Source organism: Tupaia chinensis, unplaced genomic scaffold (genome assembly GCF_000334495.1).
Source record: "Tupaia chinensis unplaced genomic scaffold, TupChi_1.0 Scaffold000007_1, whole genome shotgun sequence".
NCBI lineage: Eukaryota > Metazoa > Chordata > Mammalia > Scandentia > Tupaiidae > Tupaia > Tupaia belangeri.
The window spans coordinates 3,242,344-3,255,793 of record NW_006159436.1 but is presented as its reverse complement, the minus strand read 5'-3'; the positions used below and the strand labels follow the sequence as shown (position 1 = coordinate 3,255,793).

Genomic DNA, 13,450 nt, shown 5'->3' with positions numbered 1-13,450 from the left:
TATATATATATATTTGGCTCATACTCATCACTAACATACAAATTTCTGTGAAGGGAGCACCATGTTTTGTTCAAATGTCTTATCCTTCTGTTCCAAGAAAAAATTTTTAGAAAGGATATAAAACAAGCATCAGCTTCTATTTGGGCTTCTTTGGCAGAGAAATAAAGGGGAACAGAGCTGGAAGATGCATTTTCTTGTTCAGAATGGCGCCGAGGAAAGATTCCTTAATAAAACGTATGTGCTAAATCCTGCATGGAAACAAAGAATGATATAAACAAGCCATGGCTTACAGTTTCAAAATCGAGTAAATTATATTTATGGCTGTACATTTGTCAAGATAAGTAGCTAATGGTAATCCAATAAGCAGATAAGGTAATAAAATGCACTGATGGAGGGCAGAAGTCAGACTTAGTGATGGAGACAACCTTTCACATTTGTGGTCCTAAAGGAGTTCGTCAGAGGTCTCAGGATAGGGATGACAGCCAGGCCAGGGCATAGTTAGAAAGGGGGAAAAGGCCATTTTTCCTAGTAGCCCCTCAGTAATCATAGGACATTTTCTGGTTTTATAATAGCTAAAGTGATGTATCTTATGAGAGGGAATATTTAAGCAATATAGAGGGGAGAAGTATTTCTGCCTCTGAGAGAATTTAGGAAAGAAAAACTAGGGCAAGAACCAACGTTCTTTAGGGAAATACTGTACCTAGGCAGCAGAATAAGTACTAAACACATTTTCAGATGCTAGACCAAAATAGAAATCTTAGCAATTGTCAAGCTCCTAAAATTTGCCAGGGACTGATTCTAACAGATTCCTTTAGATCTACATCTGTTGTGTTATGACTGAATATGCAGGAATATGTATGGCTCTAAACTCCTTTTCTGAGGTATCTTGTGCTCCAGGTGGCTTCTGAAATTTTCTCTGCTGGCAGTTTATAGATGTAACAAGATCAGGAGAAGGATCACCATGAAAGTAACTCTGAGCAGTTCAGTCTTTGAGTCACTGGACACAAAAACAGTGCTGTTATAGGTTAAAAAAAAAAAAAAAGGCTCCATTAAGTTGAATTTGATCTCTGGATTTATGTTAGGCCTGTGGATAAGAAACAAATATATTCATGCCTTGTAATCTGGGCCTCAGCCTGAAATATGTAATGCCACTGGGGAAGGTAATGACTGTCCATGTTTGATGTGAAGAGGCTGACTTCACAGCAATGTCAGGGCAAAACTAACCACAGTCCCTGCCTGGACCCTGTTTGCATCTATGAAGAGAGATTAGGACTTCTGGGTCACATTGACCTAATACACACAGCTCAAACTGAAGAGAGAAGGCAATAGTCTTCTGTAAAGACCACCCAAAGCAACTAAAGATATTTTCTAGTTTCTCAATTTTCCCTAGCTTGGTTTAAATATTTCTTCTAGGAAATTCTAAAAACATACAGACTAGAAGCTAATTTATTATTTTGGTTGATTTAGTTTGGTGTCAGAGACCATTCAAGGCAAGTAGGAAGCTGCATTTGCTGCCAAAGCTACCTGGACTTTAATTCCTGCCCAGTCACTGTGACTTTGTACAAGATATCTAAGTTCTTTGAGTTTCACTTTCCTCATCTGGGAAAGAAAGGGAGTCAGCAAACCGTGTACCAGTTACATCAATGGACTCCCACATGGCCGACCATAGTTTGAGTCCTGGATCTGGTAGCTTGAAACTCATGCTGGCCGCATGTACGTGCCCAAGATCCTGGGAGAATAGAAGAAAAGGGATTCCCACGTGGCCATTCCCCATGGAGCTGGTGGTGCTGATTTCTCACTTTCCCTCTTACCATCTTTGTACTCTCTTTCTTTCTCTCTCTCTCTCTCTGGTGAGTAAACATGTCCTAAGGCAAAAACCTGTAAAAAAATTTTTTTTAAAAAAAGAAAGCACATGGTTCTTAAAGTGCTCAATGGTCATGATGATTAGAAACATTTGGCATGTAGAACACACTCATTTAATGGTATCTATAATTAAGCTCTAGTGTAACCAAATTATAAATATGAAGGTAGATGACAATTATTCTTTGAAGATTTTCTGAAATCCTTATTTACAGCCTAATTAGCTGAACTTTATCATAAATAATACTTTATCTAGAACTGCAGTTCACAGTGTTTTCATGCATATAATTCTCACAACTCCCAGAAAGTTTAGTTTTATTATGTTCCTCATTTTAGGGATGAGGAAGTCAAGATTTACATAAACTAAGTATATTACTCAAAGATACAAAATTAGTAAATTGACCAATATTGGTAACAACAATGCCAGGTTGACTGCTTCATCTACTACTAGAGTACGATTGAAGTTCACATATACATTTGCTTTGTTGTTAAGCAAACTCTTGTGGTACCCCTGTAACCCTGAACTAGATGCTAAGAATGCACAGGTAAGAAAAAAGGCACATCCTCCACATTCAAGGACTTTCTATGCTTGCAGGAGACAGCCATGAAACAAATGTGCTGGAAATGAACTGCTTGATTAAAAAGTGGGCAGATCATCTGAACAGACACCTCACCAAAGAAGTTATACAGATGGTAAGAAAGCACATGAAAAGATTCTCCACATCACGTCTTATTCGGTAACAGAGAATGAACGTGAGACACCATGTACACCTATTAGACTGGCCCAAATCCAGAACACCAGCAACACTAAATACTGCTGAGGACGTGGAGCCACAGGAACTCTTGTTCACTGCTGGTGAAGATTCAAAATGTTGTAGGCACTTTGGAGAACAATTTGGCAGTTTCCTACAAAACTAAACATATACTGGGAGCAGCAGTTAGTGTAATGGCTATGTCGCTGGACTCCCACGTAGTCGACCATAGTTCATGTCCCGGACCCAGTGGCTTAAAACTCATGCCGGGGGCGTGTGTGTGCGTGCCCAAGATCCGGAGAGGAGAATGGAGGAGAAGGGATTGCGGTGTGGCCATCCCCCCTGGGGGGTGATTTCTCGCTTTCTGTCTCTATGTCTCTCTCTGTCTGTCTGGCGAGTGCACACGCCCTATAGCAAAAACCTCTCTTAACAAAACAAAACAAAACAAAACAAAAACCAAAAACTAAACATATACTTACCATAGGATATAGCAATCACGCTTCTTGGTGTTTACCAAAGGAGTTGAAAATATGTCAACACAATGACTTGCATGTGGATGTTTACAGCAGCTTTATTCATAATTACCAAAACTTGGAAGGAATCAAGATGTCCTTCAGTAGGTGAATGGATAAATAGTCTATGGTATGCCCAGACAGTATAATACTATTTGGCACAGAAAATAAATGAGCTATCAAGACATGAAGAGACAGAGAGGATGCTTAAATGCATATTGCGAAGTGAAAGAAGTCAATATAAAAGAGCTTTATACTTCATGATTCCAACTCTATAACCTATATTTCTGGGGAAAGTAAAATGATGGGGACAGTAAAAGTATCAACAGTTTCCAAAGGTCATGGGAGAAAAGGGGTGAATACACAGAGCACGGGGGATTTTAGAGCAGTGAAACTACTCTGTGTGATGTTGTAATAGTACAGTAGATGCAGATCGTTGTACATATGCAGAATGTGTACAACTTATAGAATGTGTACAACTTATAGAATTTACAACATTGAGAGTGAATATTAATGTAAACTATGGCCTTTAGGTGTTGATATGTCAATACCGATGCATCAACTGTGGTGGGGAATGTCGATATGCAGAGGCTGGGCATATCTGGGAGCAGAGATATATAGGAATTCTCTGTACCTTCTGCTTTCTGTTTCGATGTGTATGTAAAACCTCTGTAAGTCTATTTTAAAAATAAAGCAAAACAAAACAAAACTACATTGATTGTGGAAAATCCAATGAAATAAATCATATAGGCATCTTAGCAGTCTAGTGTCATCTTGGAGAATCAGAAAAAGTTTGTAGTAAGTGATCTTTGAGCTGAAATCTGAGGTATACAGAGTTGAAATATTAATTGTACTAAATTCCCTAACTTGACAAACTGAAGCAATCATATTGACAACACAATCCTGATAAAGAACAGTAAATAAAATCCATTTCAGATTGTTATACATGGTGGATACTACTGGTAACAATCAATCCAATAGTGGAAGTGTGGAAAAAGAAAATATGGGATGGGGCCAAATATTTTCATGGTAACAGAAATTTAAAGAACCCATGCCAAAGGATTCCCAGTAAGCAAGAACAGCCAGTATTTTGTAAATCACCTTCCATGGGAGTTGACATCTGCTATTCATTTGTTGATGTTAGGTTTAAAGAAAAGCAGGATAATTGGAAATAATTCTATGTTCTGGGAAAATATAGAGTGGAAGAACTCCTAGTGTTTCTTAAATAGTGATCCACTGCTTTTAACATTTAGTACAAATCTGCTCTCTCTATTTAAAGAATGGACAGGAGAGTTGGATGATATCTTGATTCAATAATGTCTAAACCATGTCAGATCAAAGGCAGGATCTTATTAAGCAAGGGTAAAGGAGCTCTCCCACCATAGAAATAATTATTTATGGGTGCTTTGGAAGAAATGAGCAAAAGCATATTAAGAAAGAGGTAGGGACCAGCAGATGGCATAATGGCTGCTCACTAGACTCCCATGTAGTTGACTGCGGTTCAAGTCCTGGACCCGGTGACTTAAACTCATGCCAGGTGCATGTGTGTGCATGCCCAAGGACCTGGGAGAATGGAGGAGAAGGGATTGTGGAGTGGCCATCTCCCATGGGGTTGGGGGTGATCTCTCGCTTTCTGTCTCTCTGTCTCTCTCTGTCTTTCTGTCTAGTGCACACGCCCTATCGCAAAAAACCTCTCAAAAAAAAAAAAAAAAGAGGTAGAAAATATTCAGTAGATGATCGTAACTGTACTGCCTATCTCAAAGGAGAAATAGCAGGGGGGAAAATAAACTCAGCTACCTACATAGCATACTGGCTCAAAACAGGGACATTGATACCAAACAGACTTGGATGTTAAGCCCAAATTCTATTATTGATTAACTATGACTTTACAGAGGATTCTGAATCTCTCTCCAGTCCAGTTTTCTCAACTGTAAAACAAGAACATTACATTGTAAACTCAGTTATTATCACAATGTCTAGTATATGATAGCCACTTGATCCATGTTATTTTTATCTTTTTTTTTTTTAATGGACTTGAGTAGCTTTCCCAGAATAACAGTTTTGCTATGCAGGAATGTTGTTCATCTTTAATTCCTTTGGAACTGCAAAAGTTTTCAGAAAATGCCAGGGGAAAGTTAGAATACCTTTGTGAGTTGCCAGACAGTACAAAGGCAAATGTCAGCCAAGCAGGGGTTTCCAAAGTAAAAGCCAGAGTTGGGGCCCCTGTTTCTGAGGAGCTGCAGTAGCTATAGGAGCTCAGAGTGCTAAAATATGCACATTCCTTGGTGGTTATTCCTTTGCAGCAGGGTGGATGGCAGGACCACAGGAAGCTGGCCAGAAGAGCTGGCCGGTACCCCTGTCCTCACCTGGTTTCATAAGCTCACCTGAGTTGTCATCTAGCCACCTTTGAGAACACTTGAGTCACAGCTGTGTACCATAGTCCTGCAATATCTGAGGATACTTTGTGTTCATGAAGGATGAAATATAATCTCACCAATTACTCTCTGCACAACCTCAGCCAAGTTACTTAAGTCATCTCAACTTCAATCCATTGTTTCTACAGACAGACATGAGGATACTGTCTCGGTCCAAGCAAAAATCAGATGGCCCATGCAAGCTGAATGATAGGGGAAATTTCAATAAAAGGATCATTTAAAAGCTGCGAGCAAAGCTTGGCAAACTAGCAAGGGCTATTATAGTCTTTGGATTCACAGTAGATGGCCAATATGAAAGACTGTAAAGTGGAATGGCTACCAGAACCCAGAAAGGTCAATTTGCAGAGACTCCACAGGGTGGACCAGAGGGTTAAATATTTTTCCTTGCTCTCCCATTTCCTGTTGATGCTAAACTATTGGATAAGCCCAAGTGGAATCCCTAGAACAGGGAACTTGATGATGCAGTTCAGACAGGTCAGCTTCGTGGGGGCACACAACAAGGTGAGAGCCAGTTTGGGGTGGGACATGGAAGGAAATACAGAAGGTACCGGCACAGACAGCACTGAGAAAGGTTGGTATAAACATTCAGTGGGTCTTTTGTAAAATAACTGTCAATGCCTGACATGCAATAGGACAATTGTAAACATCCACACCACTTCCCACCCGACTTCTAGCTCTTGCAGAGAAACTCATAATCCTGCAGTCGTAGTCTCTGTCCCACATTCAGCAGAGATCTCAACATAGACACTTGCACATATACTTTTGTAGGTTTTAAAATTTTCCAATGGGTGTCTGTGCTTACCACAAAGAGACAGACACCAAGAGATTAGGGAGAAATCATCCCCCAATGGTGTATCATCACACTGCTATCCCTTCTCCCATTTCTCTACACTTGTCAGGATTTTGGCACACACATATGCCTGGTGTGTTTTGCAAGCCATCAGGGCTGAAATTATTAATGTGGTCAGCCATGTGGGATCCAACTCCCTTAACCACGAGGCTATGGAGCCAACCCTCTTTCATGTTTTTATTTTGTTTTTGTTTTTAGATCTTGGCTTAAATGTTTATTCACTCCACATTCCTTAGTGGAGTTTTTTTGTTAAGTTTGTTTATTTATTTATTTCATGAGAGAGGAAGAGAGAGGTACACTCAACAGATCTTGCCACATCATTATCTCCCCTCTTCTTCCCAGCCAGCCAGGATCATAGGCACACACCTGCCCAGTGTGTTCAGGTTAACCTGGGATACAAACATGGGCCTCCTATGTGGCTCTAGTATCATGCAGTGGCACCCTACCACCTGAAACCCATGGCTTGCACCCCACTGCCTGCACCCCATGGCTGGACTCTTCATGGAGCTTTTAGAAGCCACACCACACTCAGCCTGTTTTTGTCAAACTTGACCTGACCCAATGGATACTGTCTGCACCAAAGCAGTGGTTAATTTCTAGTTATTTTGTCTGTCTCAAGGGATACATGTGTCATCATTCCATTTTGATAATTAACAAAAACGATTAAATATTCATATAGAAAAAAGAAGAGAAGATTCAGAATGTATAGTTACCAAAAGATTTAAATACCATATACAATAAAACAAATTTCCAGAAAGCTCTAAGAGTTCACGCTTTGGAAATATGAGTTTCTAATTTGCAATCAGTCAGGCATTTCTTAACCAGAGCAACAATAAACCTCTGCTCTCTGGTCAGGCAGTTACATTAAATTATTCTTAAAGCCAACCAATAAAAGGTGCCAATCATTCTACTTAACTGTGTGGCTAACCATGTATTATTTATCAGCACACATACTTCTGGAATAGGAAATAGGGTCTCCACAATCTGAACTTGATAAACCCTCTAATGCAATAACTCCTGTGCCTGGTACCATGTGATAAATGAGATGATTGATCAGAATTGCATGGGGAAGTTTGACATTCTCTCCACACTCCTATACCTATTCCTCCCTTCCCATGTGGTTTAGCCCTACTAAAATTGGAAATACATATTTTTTTATTTCATGATTTGCTGTTCACAATCATTATACATCTCTATAACATAAAGTATGTTTTTCAAGGTATGCATGCCATACAAGATAATCAAATCAAGGATATTACCTTAAGTGCCATTTTCAACAGAGATCTTTGCAAACTTGTGTCTGATAAAAATTTTTATATAAGAAATAAAGAAGCAAAAATCCTTTGTTTTGAAATATTCATTTGCTGAGGTTAAACTTTGATCACCTGTGAATATCAAGAGAAGAAAACTTGCTGAGCATTTTTGTTGTGTCCCTTTTCAGCCATAGTTAACAGAAAGAGATTTCTGGCAGGACTAAGTGCTGCAATTACATTGGAAATTTAGGTCATCTTAACAATTATGTTCAAATGTGATGGGAAAAGTGTCTTGGGGGCCATAAGATGTTCTAGTCAAAGGCATATTTCAGAATGCAGGTGAAAAGGCGAAGTTCTGGTTTCACATTTAGCTAAATCTCTGCACATCCTGGGATGAGCCATTTTGCAAGCTAAAGTAACAACAGCAAAGATGTTTGATCGGAGCACACCCTAATGAAAGAGACTATCTTGCCTTTTTTTCTGCTTATTAATAAACTACAAATGGTACAGCTTTATTAGCATAATCTCTTGGTCATTTGGTGCAGACACTCAAAGTGCATTAGCAACATTAGTTTGCTAATCCCAGAAAAAGCCTGAGGCAGCTGGCAGGCTGCCCATTCATGTCATCTCAGGTGAATTCACGGATAACTGCAAATTTTAGTCATTGCTTCAGAGCCAAAGAAAGGAAGTTCTCACCCATCCCTGCAGTAGGCTGCAAAGAATCATCACTGGGGTATTAAAAGCACTCCTACCTAGTATTTAGAGTCTAGAGAAAATGGAGAGTTGAGTGTCCAGCTGTCTCTGAACCCATGAGAAAAGGGAAGGTGAGCTGGAGTAGCAGAAGGCTGATTTTCCCAACTGGACTTTTTGGAAAACTGACTTGGTATATTTAGGAAACACATGGTCCTGTAAATCAGTGGTTGGCAGCCCTGACGTCATGCTGAGTGTCCTGAAGAGCCCTAGAAATCCATGGGCTGTGTCTCAAGTTGAGGAATCCTGATGTAATTGGCCTGGGATATGGCTTGGACATGAGAGATAAAATGAGAAATAGCTCCCCAGGAGATGTGTCCATGCCAAGATCCCTTGTCCTCTATTCCCTTCTTGGGATTTTTGGGCACGCATACATGAGTTTCAAGGCACTGGATTAGGGATTGAAAATGCAGTGGGCCAAGAGACTCTAGCACCTTATCCACTATGCTACCTGCTGTCCCCTGTTGCTTTCTTTCTTTCTTTCTTTCTTTTTTTTTAACATTCAATCACTGTGCATCTCTACAGGATACACAATAGATTTACCTATCATGAATATATTGTATATTAGTCCAGTCAAAGATATTACTATATATGTTGTCATCACCAGATAATTTTCCATTTTTGTGTTTGTTAAATGATTTTGCTTATTTTTTTCCCTTTGATTTCTTCCCTCCCACCCCTGCTCCGCCACATTGTCCATCTTCCTCCCTCACTGTCTATGCTATCCACTGTTTGCTCTCCATGACTTGATACCTTCCAATCTTTCAGTGTCTGTCATAGAGTACAGACATTCAGTATATATTAAGCAGGGACATACAGTGTTTCTCTTTCATAGTCTCACTTGCTTCACTCAGCATTAAATCTTCCATATTCATCCACTTTCTATCAGATGCTAGGGTATCACTATTTTTTACAGCTGAGTAGTATTCCATAGTGTATTTATGCCACACCTTTCAATTCATTCATCTGTTCTTAGACTTTTGGGTTGATTCCATGTTTAACAATTGTGAAAAATGCTGCAATAAATGTGGATGTTCAAGTACTTTTCCAACTGAGTGTATTCCTATCCTTTGGGAAGATACACAGGAGTGGAATTAGAATTACTGGATCCTATGAATTAGTGAATAGGAAGTTATTTGATGCAACCTTTATGGTAGTATCATTTATGTCTGACTATGACAGGTTCCACAGTGCAATGTGATTTTCAGACTGTGGGCAGTGACTTATAAGTAGATGGTGAAATAGATTTAGATGGTTGCAAGTGGCACCTTTCATTTTAAAAATAACTAAAATAAAATGGAAAACATCAGAGTCAATCATTGATCATTATTTCATAATAATTATGTTTTACTAATTACCATAATAATATAGAGTATCATTTTGTAAAATATTTCTTTTGTGTATGTGTGAGTGACGGAGATCTTGTACTGGGACTTAATATAAAATGTAAAACATTTATTTTAATGCAGATCATATTTCAAAAAGTGTAAAACTCTGAATTTTTCTGAAGAGGGAGACAGAGCAGTTGTAGCTGCATTTCCTACCTCCAGCTGCAGTCAGTTTCTTTGCCTAGAACCTGGGAGCAAGATTCACAATCGAATCTCTTTTCTCTCACCTTCTTGGTTACAAATCTCTTGAAATACATTAAGTTAGTGGAACTTTGCTTGAGTGAAATTTTTTTGATCTTCAGTTACACTTTTTGGCTTTGTGAGGAATCTTACTATCAATCGCAATGGCCAACAATGTTACCAACAAGACAGATCCTCACTCCATGAATTACCGTGTATTCACTGGAAATCTCAACACTCTTGTAGTCAAGAAGTCTGATGTGGAGGCAATCTTCTTGAAGTATGGCCAAATTGTGGGTTGCTCTGTTCATAAGGGCTTTGCCTTTGTTCAGCATGTTAATGAGAGGAATGCTCAGGCTACTGTGGCAGGAGAGGATGGCAGGATGATTGCCGGCCAGGTTTTAGATATTAATCTGGCTGCAGAGCCAAAAGTGAGCCGAGGAAAAGCAGGTGTGAAGCGATCTGCAGCAGAGATGTATGCTCCTCTTTTGATTTGGACTGACTTTCAGCGCGATTATTATGACAGGATGTATAGTTAGCCAGCACCTGTTTCACCACCACCTCCTACTGCTCATGCTGTAGTGCTCTCGAAATGCCAGAGTGTATCAGGAAACACTTCACAGAGGGGCAAAAGGTTCAATTTTAAGAGTGGACGATGAGGATCGTCTTCCAAGTCTGGAAAAGTTGAAAGGAGATGACATTCAGGCCATTAAGAAAGAGTTGACCCAGATAAAACAAAAAGTGGATTCTCTCTGGAAAACCTGGAAAAAATCGAAAAGAAGCAGAGCAAACAAACAGCTGGAGTTGATTAAGGATGATGAAAAAGAGGCTGAGGAAGGAGAGGATGACAGAGACAGCACCAATGGCAAGGATGACTCTTAAGCACATAGAGGGGTTTAGAAATCTTACCCATTATTTCTTTATCTAGGTGCTTGTCTATCAAAATTTTCCCCAGATCCTCTCCCCTAGTATCTTCAGCACATGCTCACTGTTTTCCCCATCTTTGTCCTTCCCATGTTCACTAATTCATACTGCCCTGCGCCTTGTCCCATTTCACTTCTTTTGATGCTCCTGGTAGTTTTGTTAAGTCTTACCCTGTAATTTTGCTTTTAATTTTGATTCCTCTTTATGACTTAACAATAAAAAGGATGTATGATTTTTATAAAAATAATCTCTTGTTATGCAGGGAGTATTCTCATTGATTGATGAGTTCAGTAGTTGTTTCTCTAACTGCAAAGGCAGAATCATTTAGTTGAGTAGCATCTGAGAGCTGCTTTGGGTTAGAAGTATATGTTTTCATGCCCCACAGTAGAGTGCTGTGTGGGGCTGTTCAACACAAATGTAACAGTGTATTTTTGTGAATGGGAGTTGGCATGTCAAATACATCCTCTAGAAAATAGTGTAATAGTCTTAAGATTTGTTTTCTAAAGTTGATACTGTGGATTATTTTTGTCAACAGCCTGATGTTTAGGACCTTTTTCCCTCAAAATAAAGAAGTCCTTATTAAACCAGGAAAAAAAAAGTGTAAAACTCTGAATTCATATATTGATGTTATTAGTTGTAGAATGTATGTTTTCTGTTTTACATAAGAAATCTGGGAGCTCTGAAAGTTTTTCCCATGTTCAGTCAAACAACAAGTGATGACCAAGAGTTCAAATCCAGGCCTGTTAACTCCAAGATCCAAACTCCCTATGTTACATATGATGTCTATCATCCAACAATCAGGCTTACGCCAATGTCACTGGCATATCCTCAAGACTCTTCTCATTTTGGTGCACAACTAGAAAGACAAACTAACAAAACAAAGTAAATTTATCTGTTTTGCTTTTTTAACTTTTATACATTCAGTCACTGTACAGCACCACAGCTTGTAAAATGAATTTTTCCAGCATGAAAAACTGCACACCAATCTAGTTAAAGGTATTACTATACATACTATCATCAATGGACAATCCTCCATTTCTGTGTCCCTTAAATGTCTTACCTTTTTATTTTACTCCTTGATTCCCTTCCTCTCACTCTGCTCCCCCACCTCACATCCTCCTCCCACACTATATCCAGTATCTGCAACCATTTTCCATGCTTCATCTCCTCCCACACTATATCCAGTATCCGCAACCATTTTCCATGCTTCTATATCCCCCAGCCTTTCAGTTTCCAACATAGAATGTGGACATTCAGTATATATTAAGTGTGGACACACAATACTACTATTTCATAGTCTGCTTTTCTGCATTCAGTAGTAAATCTTCCATATTTGCTCACATCATATCAAAAGTTAGGGTCTTGTTTTCTAAAGCTGAGTAGTATTCCATAGTGTACATGTGCCACATTTTCTTAATTCGTTTATCTGTTCGTAGACATATAGGTTGATACCATGTGAATAATGCTGCAGTAAACATGGAAGTGCAAGAACTTTTCCAACTGGGTGTTTTTCTATCTTTTGGGTGGATACCCAAGGATGAAATTGCTGGATTATATGGTAGTTCTATTTGTAAATCTTTGAGGAACCTCCATATTGTTCTCCACTGGAGTTGTACTAATTTACCTTCCCACTAACAGGGTAGGAGTGTTTCCTTTTCATCATAGTGTTGCCAGCACTTATCCTTTTTTTTTTAATCTTAGTCATTCTGACTGTAGTTAGGTAGTATCTCCTTGTGGTTTTAATTTGCATCTTCCTTATGATGAGAGATATTTAAAATTTTTTCATATGCTTTTTGGCTATTCATATTCAGTAGTAAATCTCAGATATTTGCTCACATCATATCAAATGTTAGGGTCTTGTTTTCTATGGCTGAGTAGTATTCCATAGTGCATATGTGCCACATTTTCTTAATCCATTTATCTATTCATAGGCATATAGGTTGATTCCATGTGAATAATGCTGCAGTAAACATGGAAGTGTCTTCCTTAGAGAGCTGTCTGTTCAGCTAATTTACCCATCTATTTTTTTTTTAGGGAGAGATTTTTGCTATAGGGCACATGTGCTCGCTGGAGAAACAGAGACAGAACGTGAGAAATCACCCGGTGGGGGGATGGCCATGTCACAATCCCTTCTCCTTTATTCTCCCCTTGGGATTTTGGGCATGTGCATGCACCTGTGCCCAGTGTGAGTTTTAAACAACTGGGTCCAGAACTTGAACTGTGGTCGACTATGTGGGAATTTGTCCATGTAACAATTCCACCATCTGCTGGTCCCACATTTTCCCATCTTTTAATTGAGTTCATTTGTGGGGGGAAGAGGGGATAAGATGCTTGAGTTCCTTGTGTATTCTGGTTACCAATTCCTTGTCTGAGGCATAGTTTGTAAATATATTCTCCCATTCTCAGGAGAGTTTACTTTAACTATCGTTTCTTTTGCTGAGTAGAAGCTTTTTAACCTGATGTAATCCTATTTGTCTATTTTGGGGATTGTTACCTATGCTATAGGGATTTTATTTAAGTTTTGACTGCTCTGATGACTCCAAGAG

At 39.1% G+C, this 13,450-nt stretch overlaps 1 pseudogene; it reads left to right on the top strand.

Annotated features, from left to right (window-relative positions):
* Positions 1-10,144: 10,144 nt before the first annotated feature.
* On the top strand, positions 10,145-10,862 carry LOC102477767 (heterogeneous nuclear ribonucleoprotein C pseudogene; annotated as a pseudogene).
* The last annotated feature ends 2,588 nt before the right edge of the window (positions 10,863-13,450 follow it).